This window comes from Nilaparvata lugens, chromosome 5 (assembly GCF_014356525.2).
Source record: "Nilaparvata lugens isolate BPH chromosome 5, ASM1435652v1, whole genome shotgun sequence".
Classification (NCBI taxonomy): domain Eukaryota; kingdom Metazoa; phylum Arthropoda; class Insecta; order Hemiptera; family Delphacidae; genus Nilaparvata; species Nilaparvata lugens.
The window spans coordinates 29,753,041-29,769,364 of record NC_052508.1 but is presented as its reverse complement, the minus strand read 5'-3'; positions in this window follow the sequence as shown (position 1 = coordinate 29,769,364).

Here is a 16,324-nt window from a genome sequence, read left to right as displayed (position 1 = left end):
GTTTCTTTCTATTCTTTCTTTCAGTGGTAGACAGTTTTGTGGTGAATCCAGAGTTGAAGTGAAGGGGAAGCCTTGAGTCTGCTGCTTGTTAGTTGATGCGCTCTGATTAACTAACAATGGTTCTCTGATTTGTGAATTTGAACTCACCGCGAATTTTTTTTCATGGAAAACCAAGTTCAATTATAACGTTGAGCAGCTGAAGTGAATAACTCAATTTTGTTGAATACGGATGATGTTTCATGTCACTCTCTATGATATGATTGAAGTCTTTTCCGTTTATTCTATTATTGCTTCGATATGATGCAGTTTCATTTGACGAACAAGTAAAGTAGGCCTATCTCCATATCTTGCCTGCCAATTCTAATAATATACCTACAATTTGTTTTGAAAATCTTCACGTACGCAGTGATGTGTCACTGAATACCCGAAATTTATTTCTTAGCTTACCTGCAAGATTTACCTTCCAATCAATTTTCAATTTCTCACTTTTCAAGAATCAAATTTATTTTATCTATACATTGACATTAATCAAATTTATTTATTTCATCGACAATCACAAATCATAGTTATAATAATATATAATATGATTGGGAGAAGACAACAGCCATAACCCAAAACTGTCTTCACCCAAATTTTTACAAATAAGTTTCAAAAAGAATGAGGTTAAGATTTCACTTTTCACTTTAAAAAGTCCAATTTCCACTTCAAAACTAATGACAATACTGAAAATTTCAAATTTTGAATGACTAAATATAATTCCTTTTTGTCAATACTGAATTCTTGATAAAATGACATTTTATTTGAATTGTTAGTGATGATATCCACTTCAATTACATTTAAAATGTTTAGTCTTTTATTGGTCGCTTCGCCAAGTACAGTACTCAAGTATTAAAACTTATAAAATCTCTGTATCACATATACAGCTAATTCAAACCTTAAGGTGCGTACAGACCTATGCTTCACGAACACATGCATTTCACTTCTCATTTCATGTATTTGTTGACCGAGCGAAGTGAGGTCCAAGATTCAAGTCGACGGTTTGGCATTTCTCTTAATGTTTAAATGTTCAAATGTTTATTATTATTTATTATTATATTAACGTTAATTATTATTTAAAAAATCAAAATAACTGAACTACTGAAATGGTTTCAGATCCTGTCTCATTTAATACAATTCTCTTTAAACTGCCCGAACTGCGACAGGAAAACTGTATTATAAAACAAGAGCAATATCTATCCTTTCCACTAGAACAGCCGGACTTTTACTGTCTGTCCTATAAAAAATAGCTCCGCCCCAAAAATATAATTGACCGAACGAAGTGAGGTCTAAGATTCAAGTCGACGGTTTGTCATTTCTCTTAATGTGTAAATGTTTATATGTTGCACATTTACGGCGAAACGCGGTAATAGATTTTCATGAAATTTGATAGGTATTTTCCTTTTTTAATTGCGCGTCGACGTATATACAAGGTTTTTAGAAATTTTGCATTTCAAGGATAATATAAAAGGAAAAATGAGCGTCCTTCAAACGCCAATATTAGAGTAAAAATCAGACAATAGAACTATTCATCATAAATCAGCTGACAAGTGATTACACAGATGTGTGGAGAAGCCAGTCTATTGCTGTATTTCCATAAGGTCTATAGTTTCAAATAGGTACTTGTGGATGAGAATACTGCGTGAGGTCTACTGTTCACAGAACTACGAACACCTACAGAAACAAAAAGATATGCTACAGTTCTGATAAGTAAAGCATCAGCTGATGAAAAGTAAAATGCGCTTATTCGTGGCGCATAAGTCTGCGCACCTTCAAGGTAGGCGCACACAGATCGTCATCGGACGGATCGTACTTTTTTGAGGTGCTGCGCACATTAGTCGTCATCGGAGCATTGGCATTTTAGTTCATTGCGACGTATGTCGAGTTGAGTGTGAATTAGGAATCAAATGAACAAATATTACAGTAGATAAGTGATGGATAGCAGTAGCGGAAAAGAAGTTATAATAATTGTTACTTGTTTGTTAGCCGAAGATGAAGAAGAGGTACAGTGACGTAGGAAGATAAAACGAAAAATGTGGATCCATACAATAATTAATCAGAAACGGATAGAATACGGAGAATTTAATCATCTGTTTCCTGATTTAATTGAAGACGAACTTAAATTGTTTAGATACTTCCGCATGTCGCAAGTAATGTTTTTTGAGCTTTTAAATGTCCTCAAACAACATATATAGTTAAACTGAGTACCACTTATCGTCGTGCGATTGAGCCTGAACAGAGATTAGCAATCTGCTCAAGGTACGTATTTTAATTTTTTTCAGTTAACCATTTCATGTCTGGTTTTCTATATTTCGATTAAAAACTTCTGAAGACGTATAAATTAGCATTGACATTAGTCAAAATTTCAAACTAGTCCCTCTCTTAAGTGACATTATGCATAATATCGTATGTTCTTTTACTTTCCTTGCCCTATTACCATAGGTAAGGAAAGTATTGCTTTCCAAAAAAATTAAGGTAGGTACCCTGATTTCATGTTTTCTATACGTTTCAAGGTCCCCTGAGTCCAAAAAAGTGGTTTTTGGTATTGGTCTGTATGTGTGTGTGTGTGTGTGTGTGTGTGTATGTGCGTCTGTGTACACGATATCTCATCTCCCAATTAACGGAATGAATTGAAATTTGGAACTTAAGGTCCTTCCCCTATAAGGATCCTACACGAACAATTTCGAACAAATCCAATTCAAGATGGCGGCTAAAATGGCGAAAATGTTGTCAAAAACGGGGTTTTTCGCGATTTTCTCGAAAACGGCTCAAACGATTTTGATCAAATTTACACCTAAAATAGTCATTGATAAGCTCTATCAACTGCCGCAAGTCCCATATCTGTAAAAATTTCAGGAGCTCCGCCCCATCTATGCAAAGTTTGATTTTAGATTTCCAATTATCAGGTCTCAGATATAATTTGAACAAAAAATTTCTAGTGGAAACGATTGAGCATGGACATCTCTTCAATTAATGTTCAGTAACATTTTCACCTAAAATTGAAAATAAGCTTGAAATTTGAGAAAATGTGTCAGACTTCGTGTGTCTCCAGCGCTATTGTCCTGTCACCAGCTGGCAGATCTTTGAATAGTAGACTTGAGATGCGCGTGTACACTAGCGTCAGGTGATCAATTTTCATAACGGCAAGGAAGGTTGTGTGAGTGCGCCACACCAGATTTTTTTTTGCTGAGATTATGAAATTCTATTCTAATATAATATACTAAATATACATTACCAACCAATTACAGTACATTTATGTAATACAGTAGGCCTATATTAATAGCTGATATTTTACTCTTCTGTATTTTGATACATTATTATGTTAAGGACATAGTTTTGATACTGATTTAGGACATATTTAATAACAATAAATTGGAACTTTAGTATATATAAAAAAAATAAAAAACCCTATCAAATATTTATTTCTACACTCTACAGAATATACAAGGGAATAAATAAATGCCGGTGAGTCATTCAATCCGATCGGAGCCGTCGGCTTCAATGCTCCTCTCGGAATTCCTGACGGCATTTCCGATCTACGATGCGTACGATGCGGATAGGTATGCGCACTCCAATTGAAAACAATGCATCAAATCTAATCTTCCGATCCGTTCGATGCGTGCCGTCCGTCCGATGACGATATGTTATACCTTAAGTCTACGCACCTTTATATTTCTTTATGATAGCCGTTAAGATTGTGAATTTTTTGGACCGGTTTCTGTAATGCAATAATATAAAAATATAATTTTTTATACGGTACATAAAACTATAATAATATTTAATTTGTAAGCTTTGAATTAAATAATCTTGAAACGAAGACTATTGTGATTCTCATTTCATGCTGTTATTGAGATAAATCTTCTATTGAATCATTATCATCATCTTCATCATTTGATATTTCATTTCATTGAAACGGTACATTGAAGATTAATTTACAAATGCCGCATGTATAAAGACAAAATTCTTAATGCATCAATCCGAGAAAATAGGACCATCATTTGATTTTGTTTCAATTTGATAGATTCCATTGTTACTAATACTTTAAATTACTTTGCTGTTGAATTAATCATCACTTCATATTATGAATGAAGATAAGCCTGTTACCACGGCTTTACATTATCTAACATTAGCCTATAATTATTAAACTGAAATAAAATATTAAAATTTGTTTATCCATTATGAACTGTGATTTATACAATTTTTATCGGTGCACTTGTAATTTTTCACTAATTTACCAGTATGCAATTTTTATTTTTACATTCAAGGCTGTGAACAGGCCTAAAATCTTTTTACTGATGATATTTTTCAATTTCGATTTGTATACTATCAAAAGCAATCAAAAAACAAATGGTTTTCAAGGAAAAAATATTTTGAATATTACTTTTTGAGATAATGAGCACCCCATGTTTAAACTTTTCAACAGATCATTTCAAATTCGGTAAGAGATGATTTCATTAACTTTTAGAATATATTCCTCACGGTAACTTATTGTTGATTAAATAAAGAAAATTCACTCAATGTATAATTTTTTGAGAAATTTATCAAATTTTTAGAAATAGCTCAAATTGAGTTATTTTGATACGTTTTTTTAAATTGTAAAACTTTAAAAAAAACTATATTTTCGGGATTTTTTTTATTTCATCAACAATACCATGATGAATGCATGTAATGAAAATAATGCGAAATGCAATTTAATGAATTTAAAATGATCTGCTTCAAAAACTCAAACTTTGGGCGCTCATAAGCTCATATCTCAAAAAGTAATTACCGTATCAGAATAAAAAGTTTACTCCTTGAACCTTTTTCATTTTGATAGCTTGATTGATAGTATTCATGTTGCAAAGTCTCAAAAATGATTTTTTGACTTACCTACCGCTACTAACTTTCGAAAATTGAATTAGACTGTTGAGAATGAGTTGAATAAAACACGAAAATGCTCCTGTCACTACAGTAAGTAAACAAATCGTCCTTTTGATTTTAACAATGACTGCTTCAAGGAAAATGTGTGAAATCCACATCTAAAAGTTGAGTTTTCTGTTTTACAGTCACATTTTTGCATGAGTCTACAAGCTAGTTGCTGTTGGTAATGAATCATATCAAAGATAGTAGAAAAACTAATATTGTATTCTGCGCTCTGTGACCATATCAAAATAATATTTCAATATACACCAATTTTACAATACCAATACGAGGGAGCCTTTCCATTATTAGAACTCTTAAATTTCATCATGAAAACATGAAACTCCTTATCTAAGGCAATGGTAGGTGAAGAAGCCACTTTTTTGACGCTCGTTCAAAATTTCGTGCACTAAGAAGGACGATGTTTGAAATGAATAATCGATCTGATGAAAAAACGTAACTTGGCAATCCTTAAATTGCTCTGTTGATTCTCAAATACAATCTTACTGTTATACTAATTGAGGGTTATGGTTTTGAAATTAATTTCACATTCCATTGATTTAGATTGTCGATCTTGTTCTTCATACGCTGCTGCAACAGCTTCTATATTTCTAACTTGTTTGTTATCAACCAATTCAACAGTTCCTTCCAGACCGCATGATGCTTCCTTTCCTCAGTAGTTCTACCAAAACAAATGGTCGCTATCCGTCTTAATAATTGAACCTGAAAGACTGCCGCGGTGCGCTGAATATTTTCATGATTCCAATGTCCATAAAGTATTCAATCTTTTCTGGCTCCGCTCTAGTTATTAAGCTGTGGGAATGCAAAAATCTCCAAGAGACAACTCACATAGTTCTCAATTGCGATCGCCATAAACAAATTATTCTGCCCGGGCTTTAGTAGGCCCAATTCAGTACAACAGTAGTTTGTGTAATATGCGTGCAGTATGGCTGGTTGCTTTTCGCTCTCCAGTTCTAGCGATTAACGTTGCTTGATGATTACTGCACTTGAATGTGGGTCGAAAAATCGATCTTGATCTCCTGGGTTTTTATTTTTCATAGTTCTCATTACCTTTTTAGTGATGAGCCTACTTCTGAAGGTTACTGGAATATAGAGCTGAAAATTCAAAACTACTATATATTCAAAGGTCACTGATGCATGTATTTCCCATAAAGATCCATCAATCCGTTATTTCAAGTTATAATCAATTTGAACCTTGAGTTTGACAATGTACCAGATATTATACTTGTGAATGAATAAACAATAACAAGTTTGAAAAATTAATTTGAAGGGTGATTGTTTTGTGAAACACTACTTTCTTGTGGAAGAAATACTGTTTACAAAATAGGATAGGGTTATTATGCTGATTATTATTAAATTTAGCTGCAGACCTTTGAATGAAATCGTATATTATAAGTTAAGAAGAGCTAATTCAATGGTGCCTCGCTATCCCCTTGTTCAACAACACAAAACACAGCCAAAGTAACCACTGATGATTCACTTAACCCCCCCTCCCCCCACAAAAGACTTATAGTATTTTTGACTCCCAAAATTTGACTGAAAATTTTTCCTTCATGAACATTGGAGGAGTATAAGCACTCTTACTTCATCTAATTGTGCTAGTGCTTGAATCATCCGTTAATAAATAATAATAAAAAATAATAATTATTGACTTATCAGATATCAACGTTTTATAAATAATCAGAAACGTATTCGACAAATGCATATTTGGGTGAATAAGAATAAAAAGTGTGTTATAAGGACAACATTGACATTGACGCCTGCTCAGGATGACAGTTGATAATCTAAATGGTCGCAATTAATATTTCATGCTCGGTTGAGCACAATGCTGGACACACACTCAGGCTCACATCATTTTTGCGCACAGAAGCGTGCCTACTGCCTACTGCCTACTGCCTACTGCCTACTGCCTACTGCCTACTGCCTACTGCCTACTGCCTACTGCCTACTGCCTACTGCCTACTGCCTACTGCCTACTGCCTACTGCCTACTGCCTACTGCCTACTGCCTACTGCCTACTGCCTACTGCCTACTGCCTACTGCCTACTGCCTACTGCCTACTGCCTATTGCCTAGTAACATGTTCGCACCGGCACACTACTACGCACCTGTATAATCAGACATCACTTGTTCATCAGTCTGTGAATGCATAACGCCGGTACTGTTACCTAACTGTTCCATGGTTTTCATGTGAAGGTATCGGAAAAAATCGTGAGCATTTCACGGCATTCGTATTGTTATTTTGATGCACTTGGTGTCCATTAGAGCTTGGAGAATGGCAACTCAATACTAACTGTCGTGCGCCAACTTCCTTCCTTAATTACTATAATTGTAAATAAATGAATAAATATAGAATAATTATTGATAATATGAAGTAATAAGTTAATTGGAATATATATAGTAATAAGTTAATTGGAATATATATATATATATATATATATTATATATATATATATAAAGAAATAATTTATGAAAGCAATGAAAATGCAAATCCAGTGTTCTTTGAAATAGAATTAACCTTCGGGGTACTCATTATAAAGACAAGATGATTTTTTATTTCAAAATCAAATAGAAATAGTCACATTAAATCACATAAAATTGTAGACTTTTTCAACTTGTTTAAGTCTCTTCAGGATTCATGTACGGTAATAGTTCTTGAATTATTGGAAGTCACAAGTTCTAAGTTTCACATAATAGACCACATGAGAAATCTCATAAACACTATTTGTAAAATTATCTTTGGATATTCTCATAACACATCTTCGAATGATATGCAGATCAATACCGCCTACTATCTCTGAATGCGTGATTGGATCTTTAGGAGTTTTGAATGAGATCGTTCATAAAATGACTGCTAATAAGCTGACTACTAATAATTATTATCGCGAAAAATCATTCTATGCTTCAAGATTACTTTTATTTATGGCTAGTTATACAAGGTTCAGAATAGCGTTATTTCCTAAACTTCCTGGTTATTAAGCATATCCGTTGCTGTACGCTTAGAGTTTGATTCATTAATTAATTACATACTTCATTGTTATGGGCCAGTTTTATAGGTCAGTTGCACTCATGAACGATCGAGCGTTATGATAATAATGGACAAGTATGTTTGTAGGCGTAGGCCTAGTCTTGTATCTAATTCACGATGAATAACCATACGCATGAAACCAACCAATTTCCCAATTTGCATGAGAATTGGATTAGTTATAGAAATGCTTGTTGTCGAATGACGTCTGATTATTTTGTAAAATAGGCCTATATAACAGTCCTCAGCCACATTGGCCTAAGCTTAAGGTCAAAGTAAAATTAAATCATTGACACCTCATGAAGTATTTGAAAAAATAATTTGCCAAATTAGTCAATTGAAATTACAGAGGAGAGAGAAATTCATTTATTATTTGGAGGGATGAAGGGTACTGCATGGTATCTAATCACTCGGATAAAATAAAAGGGACATGCGTCCACTACTACTACCATTGATCGGGTTATCGGGTACCTACCGTAACCACTTAGCTGACTCGGCTAAATAATATAATTCATGTTTTGGAAAATAGCTTTTCGTTCGTTTGGAATCCACTCAAACAACCCAGCTGAAGATGCTCTGATCTTCTCGTCCAGATAGTTTTTTATCGTCTTTCCTATCCTAATCATTCAGAGTAAGCCTGAAGCATACCGGTATGTGAGAATCAACTTTGGGGAAAAATAAGGAACCGTACAAGTACAAGGATAGGCTGTAAGTTTTGTCATTATGAACTTCCAATAATATCTCAACATCTTGCATAGTTTGGATGAGAAATCAAATTTTCAAGTCATGAAAATAATTTATAAGTCTAGTGACGATTGATCACAGTCAATTGCTTCTCAGGAAAATGCTATTATTAGTTACATCTGACGTTCACTGCAATCTCTACCATCTAGGCTACGTGATCGTCTGATTTATGAATCTCCCAATAAACCCGACTAATAAGTTACGTATCGTTAATCCCGGCTTGCTTTTCCCTTTTGCTTTATAGATGCAAGTTTCATAACTGTACAGCAAAAAAGATAACTGAACGGCGCAACAGCGGTTTCCATTCCAATGATGATCTAGTTGAATCATAAGGTCAACGTTGAACCAAAACTACTACATCTTCGCCAATCACAATACGTAGGTAATACGTACAGCATTTCTTTCTTAAAATAGCTCCCGTTCCATCAATGTGAACGGTACACAATGTTCTGCATTATGTAGGCTACAATTTTATTATCTGAGAGCATTTATTATTATTACTCTATGAATTCCCACTATTATCGTTTGAACGAGTAGCCTAATTCATATAGAGTTCATGGTTTTTTCATGTGGTATCCTAATCTCACTGAAGGCTTTAACTTTGGTCAACTGTGATAAAATTGTATTCTCATTAAAAAATTACTACAGCACACTAATAACTACGAAAATTCTATGAAATTCAGCTCACTTGTAACTCATGAAACTCTTAAAAACACTCGAAAGACTTCATGCTAAACCGGGACTGGGGACTCGCAATATTAGACTCAGATTAGCGTTCTACTCGACCTCATAAACAGCTCTCTAAAAGAATAATTTCAATTTAAGTAGGCCTAGAATTTCTCTTATTCTTTTATCAGAGCAAGTTGGGAACAACACTCACACCTCTAGATAGAGAATATCAATTTTCAATCATTTGAACTAACTTGATTATTATAGCATGATGTTTCGGTTCTATTTAGAATAATATATTGCCTGTATGAGTTTTATGAGTATAATTGCCTGTATCACTGTCTGAGTTTGACGGAACCCATAGAGTAAAGTAACGGGTAAAGGAAAGTGTGAGCAGAGTTGTCAGGTATGGAAACCGTATGTCCTGGCAAGAGCCAAACTAGTTTATAAGCTGGTGACAACAATTTGGTGAAACGACAAGGTGTAGCATGCAGTGAGTGTAGGCCTACTGTGTACAGTGTAGTGTCTGTGATGGCAACCAACACACATCGTCAGTTGGCGAAAAACGAGTCTTGTTTTTCTTCTCGGCTGATTTATTATTTCGCCTCGACACACCGCGGGATCATACAAGGAAAGTGTATTTCCTTCCAAGAGAACCTACTGACATATTTCCAGGCAAACATTGTAATTACTCGTCACAGATTAATCTAATCCAAACGATCTCACTTCTTCATTTTGACAGCCTTATCATTCCGTTGCCATATTTCATTATGTGTGTTAGATATGGGTAAGAAATGTAGGCTGTGATTCCTCACCCAACACACGGGAACCCGATTCCTTGGTTTCATTAAAACATCATGTGGATGTGGATTCATTTCGAATTGCTATGCTATTATGAAGTCCTGGTTCGTTAGTTTTGTTTCCCATCACGAACTAAAATTTTGCTATAGGTCTACTGAGGGTTTATGATGCCTGAACGTGGGTTATGGGAAATTATGATAAGTGGACCCACAGCCAATGGTGGGTTCCGAATCACTTGGAATTGCTTTTCTTTACAACTCAAATATGATATTCAGCGGAGAAGCTATTGAAGTGGTCACTCGTTCAACGTGAGTAGCAGAGACGCATGTTTTTCAGCTTATCTGAACGATAAATAGTTTATCTGAGCCACCATAGAGCCAACCGCTTTTCTAATATTTCTATTTATCGCAGCAGTATTCCGTACTGAACAGTAATATTACTGTCAACTAATAGAGAATAATTATGGTCTCAATGATGCTTTATTCTATTCCTTTTTCATTTATTCTATTACTCTATTGTAATAATGGCTAACAATAATCCTCTTAATTTTAAAGTGGTTTGATTGATTGATGATAAATGACCGCTTGTTCGTAATTCTCTTTTGAAATTTATTTGTTGTGATATTGAAACATTCTATAATCTTTTAAGTGATTTTATTTGTTTGGCCAATCTTGAAATATAATCTATATACCTCTTCAATATAATCTATATCACTCGATAACTATCTTACCAAAGCAACGGTTCTAGTGAAGCAGTGGTGCACTCAAGTTGACGCCTTGCAAGCAGATCGTCGATGGTCACAGACCACCAACTGCCGGCTGACTCCCTGCTCGAGGGCGACACGAGATCAATAAACAGTTATTTGTGCATCTCCTGCTCACAATTTCATTATCATAATCGCACAAATATTCCTTTTTCTGTTAGCATTGTGCAATCGCTTGATACGGCCTCTTAACTCTGTGTTGTTGTTGTTCAGCTAGCTGCCTTCTCTTTAATATTTTATGTGCTCTCTTATCCTCTTGCTATCGAATACTTCTCCTTCTTGTTATATTCGGTCGTCTTATCGGACGGACATACCGCACGCCATCCTTGTTTCTTTTCGGTCAGCCGCCACGGTCTCGGTTCGCGTACCGGGATAAGCAGCGCCTTCTTTCTGCGGCTCGCTAATATCAATATTTTTGACTGCCTAGCACTTATCCACCACCCGTCCCCTACTGTTCGCCACCACAATACCACTTCCCTGTGTACACAGCCTACTTAATACCCCATCCTACTTATCCGGCCATTCCAGATCTATCAACAGCTCTATAACAACTGATTCCCGTTAAATCCAGAAACGGGAGCTCACAATTCTTCCACTTGCACTTGGAAAAACTTTCTACAAAACACTACTTGTATTTTTTAGTATGACCAGAGTGTAAAACTCACAGAATACAAGAGTAAACCAGTGTGAATATGAATTGTTTCTATTTATATTGAGAATAAAGGAATATTCAAATTGGTCTTTTGTTTTGCACCCTCTATTCGTCAATTGTAAGCCTACTCATTGGTTCACGAAACTGCACAACCCTCAGCAAATTACAAAGTAGAAGAAGGGATACCGGTAGTAATAGAAAACTTGAAGAAAATAGAGAAGGATAAGGACAAGGAGAAAGAGAAAGAGATTGATTGATTGATTGATTTTTATTATGATTTTCTAGGTCTCGATAGACCCATTGCACTAGACAACAGTAGGCTACAATAAAAAACAAGTAAACAAAATAAACACAACGTACCTTTAAACAAAATATAAGACTTATATTTATATAAGTAGTACAAATAAAAACAGTAAACTGTGAAAGGTAAAAAATTTAATTGAATAAGATATGAATTAAGATAATAAGATAAATTATTTGTGGATAATAGAGATAATGTTATGAAAAAGAGAGAGGACAGAATTGGAATAAGAAGAAGAATAAGAGATGAGAAAGAAAAAACAAAAATGAAATAGAAGCCAATTCAATTCTAAAAAAAGAAAAATTGATGAAATTATATGAATGTGAATCGATTCAATTCTTGTTTACACCTGCTTAGTAAATATGATTATTAAATTAATGAGAATTTATGCATACATTACATAAAAATTATTTGATTTTCCAAGCAAAGACAGAAGATAGATGGAATAGAAAAGAGAAAAAAAATAAAAGAGAAAATAAATAATAACTGAAAATAACAAATATTTTCCCAAACTAATCAATTTATGTTACCGGTCTATGTACTTTCCAATGAATTTATAATTAAATTATTGAGAAGCTCACACCTACAACGATTCAAATCATATCCCCTCAAAATGTATAATTACCAAGATGCTGATACAACTTCTTTATGAAAAGAGGGAGAGAAAGAGAAGAAGGAGAAGAAGAAGATCCCATGATGTATCCAATGAAAGCAACGGATCAATGTTGGGTATGATGGCACGGCGGTGGCAATGATTGCCTGAAGTGAGTTGCGATCTCTTTTTCCGGAAGGTGGGGTAGGGTGGGGATCTTTACCGCCGTCGGCGGCTCTTCCTTGCAGATCCTTCTTCTCCACAACCATCCAAGTGAGAAGGAGTAAGGAGGAGCAGGAGAAGTGGTTGGCGTTTCCAAGCGGAGTGCTACGATTAACTTGGTGCATCCAGTTCGCTCGACGACTCTGCCGGCATCAGCTGCATTTCAAGTGCTCACATTTCATCGGGTGATCGTTGGACGTTGGACGTTGACCATCATTCATCACCGATTATATTTGTGACCGTGGATCGTGACCTTTTTTGTCTTCAGATAATTTGTGTTTTTCCAAAGTTCGCAAAAAGTTGAACCTTGGATCGTGTATAATTTCTAAAACTGTGATAGCAGAAGGACATGATAAAATGTCACAAGCACAGGAGCTGATACGCGTTGTATTCATTTTTGCACTGAACAAGGTAGGACTACTTGAAAATCCATGGTGATCTATAAATGACTAGCACTAGTTCAATCACTACTTTTCTCAAATTAAGGTGTTCGAATTCTCACGTTCATAAATTACCTATTTATATTGTATAGAATCTCAAGAATCAATCCACCTCCTTTCGACAACCACTATTACTTCTGGCTTATGTGCTTCTGGTTCATTGCCTGGTTTTTAATCGTGTTCATTGCCTCGATTTTTAAAAATTGAAATAAATGAATGAGAAATCTTTTTCTTCATATCTCAATTAAGTTGACTAGTCTTACATCAACTCTTCTTGTCCAATATTAACATTATTATTGTACCTCAAAATCAATGAAAAATTGTAGGTGTAATTGACCGAGCGAAGTGAGGTCTAAGATTCAAGTCGACGGTTTGGCATTTCTCTTATAATGTTTAAATGTTTAGATGTTTGACTGTTTGAATGTTTAAATGTTTGAACGTTTAAATGTTTGAAAGTTTAAACGTTTGAACGTTTAAATGTTTAAACGCATGCAATTAATAACTAAAATAACATAGTATTGTCTCTCGAACTTTCTCTGCTTTGAACTTGGGTTGTCCTGTTGCCAGTATGTCTTGAAGAAGATTAGCTTTTGATGTTAGTGTTTTTTGACAATATCTCAAGTCTCTTTAATCACTAGAAAATCGATTACACATGAATATTTCCAATTATAATAATGGTTTAGACTTCTTCTCCAAAAAGCCCTTCATACCTACTTCATACAGTATTTACTATTTCTTTCTAATACTACTTTTTATCACTAGGTACTATGGTTGAACTGATGAAATTCGAAATCAGAATCTCTGTAACCAATGTGATGAAATAGATGTAATTAATCATTATCAATTATCATTGATCAGCCTTTACAGAAGAAATAAGATTCATTTGAATTTTACCACAATTTTTTTTGTGATTTGTGAATGATTTGAATAGATCAGCTTTGCAGCAGTATATTTTCGAAATAAAGTATCTAAGGAGATGTGAACTGAACTCTTTGATTTGGTGAGATTATTCTTTGTTTATCGCCAATGATGCATGTCTGACGATTAATATCTTATTTTAGTGAGCAACTTGTTTCTTATCATCCATTAAGGATATTCTGTTCAAGTATGTTGACATCATTATGGATATCACTGTCAATAGGCCTATACTGTTGAAACAAAATGGTATACCAAGCATTTGTTTGGTTATTCAAGTCATTTGAATAAAATATAATATTATATGGAGGCAGTTAAAAATTATTCACGTTCGACCTTCTCATCATCATGCTTCTACTGTTTGTTTTTCATGTATTTGAATGACGTCATGAGTAATCAGATTTTCATGTTCAAAAAGAGTAAATTCATTATATGGAGGATTTGGAAGTATAAATTACTTTATAGCGTACGCTTCATGATTTAATGTGGGTAAAAATCTTAAAACCCCCTATTCACGTGTACTCTGAATTGAATTATTAATATCAATCCGTCTACAAGAAAATAGATCTCTCAAACAGGAATGGGATTAGGTAGGCATCTCTGTCTGATCCGATCCCATTCAGTCTAATGTTTTTCTACAAAACTATCGGGCTCTTCTGTCCTCTGGGTTACATCTCATTTTAACACCAGGTTTGATATCTTGCCTTCTCCATACTATTTACTTCATTTTACCATTATAGACAAAACACATGAGGCACAGGAAGGCATAATTAAGTTTTCCATGGAAATAAATGATGATTATTCATCCTCCCAAATGATAATTAATTCTGTAGCCAAACTACAAAACTGATCCTTCGATTTAGCTCCTCATCCACTTTTTTTCTCCACCAACTTTGATTTACACAGGCTTCTAAACAACACTATTTTTTTCTCTGAACAATTTTTGTTTTAAAACTATTTCAATTTAGCTTATTTGAGCAAGTAACAAGGCAAGAATCTTCTATTTAAAATTAATTGCTTCAAGTTTTGTAAAGCTGCGTTTACAAAAGATTGTTAACAAAATGTTTTTTTTCTCTTCCTTATAAATTCTATCAGGCGAACACATGAACACATCATGTTTTATCAAGTTATAATCAATCCAATAGTATTTATAAGGACGGGGAAAAACATTTTGTTTACAACTTTGTAAACGCAGCTTGAGGCCCATCTGATGTTTACCGGAATATAAATATTGGACTATTAATTGGATCACTATAGTGAGGTCCACGTTATAATGGCAGTGAAGAAAGATAGGAGAGCAACGTACCCGATCCTCTGTCTTGCCAATACCTTCTATAGACGGTTGCTGATACGGGTTTATTAATGTGTTATTAACTGTTCATTCTCGTTTAAAATAATCAATTATATTCTATTAACCGAGAAATTATATTCTCAATTATTTCATGATGAATTTACATAATTAAGATGAAATATTTTGTTAATTTGTTTAACAAATTGATTAACTAATCAATTCTACATTGTTAAAGGACGATCTGGCAACAGAGCAAAGCGAAAAAGAGATAGCGCTATTCGCTATGTAGCGCTATGTTGAATGATAGACAAGAATAGCAATACCATTGCTAAACAAACACTGCCATTTAAACGTGGGCCTCACTATAGACACTATTATAATAGTGAGGTGCAAGTATTTGATTAACATTGATGTTGCTATGATTCGACAAAGCAGATAGCGCTGTCCTTCTCTATCTGTGCAACGTTGTCAGATCGGTTTTAAACAATGTAGAAATATGATTGATTAACGCAATATTTAATCTCAATGATGAGATTGAAAAATCTTTATAATCTTTATTATTCAATCACTGAAAAATACATTTTCTTGATGAATAAAATATAATTGATTATTTTAAACAAGAATGGACAGTTCATATTATATATTAGATCAGTCATCCTCTATAGAAGGCAGTGACAAGGCAGAGAATCAGCAACGCAGTACTCCTTCCTGTCTTTCTCCACTGCCATTATAACGTGGACCTCTCTATAGAGACTAGACTAAGCACATATGTTGTAACGACTATCATATGCCAAGCTATAAAATCATGCCATTTATTGCTATTTGGAGACATATTCAATTTTCTTTAGAAAGTTGATGTCTTATTTAAAACACCAGAGGCATTAAACCCGTTTTTGAAGCAAGATTGGAGCACCTTGTTTGAAAAATTATGAATGAAGATCCAAGCGTTGAGGA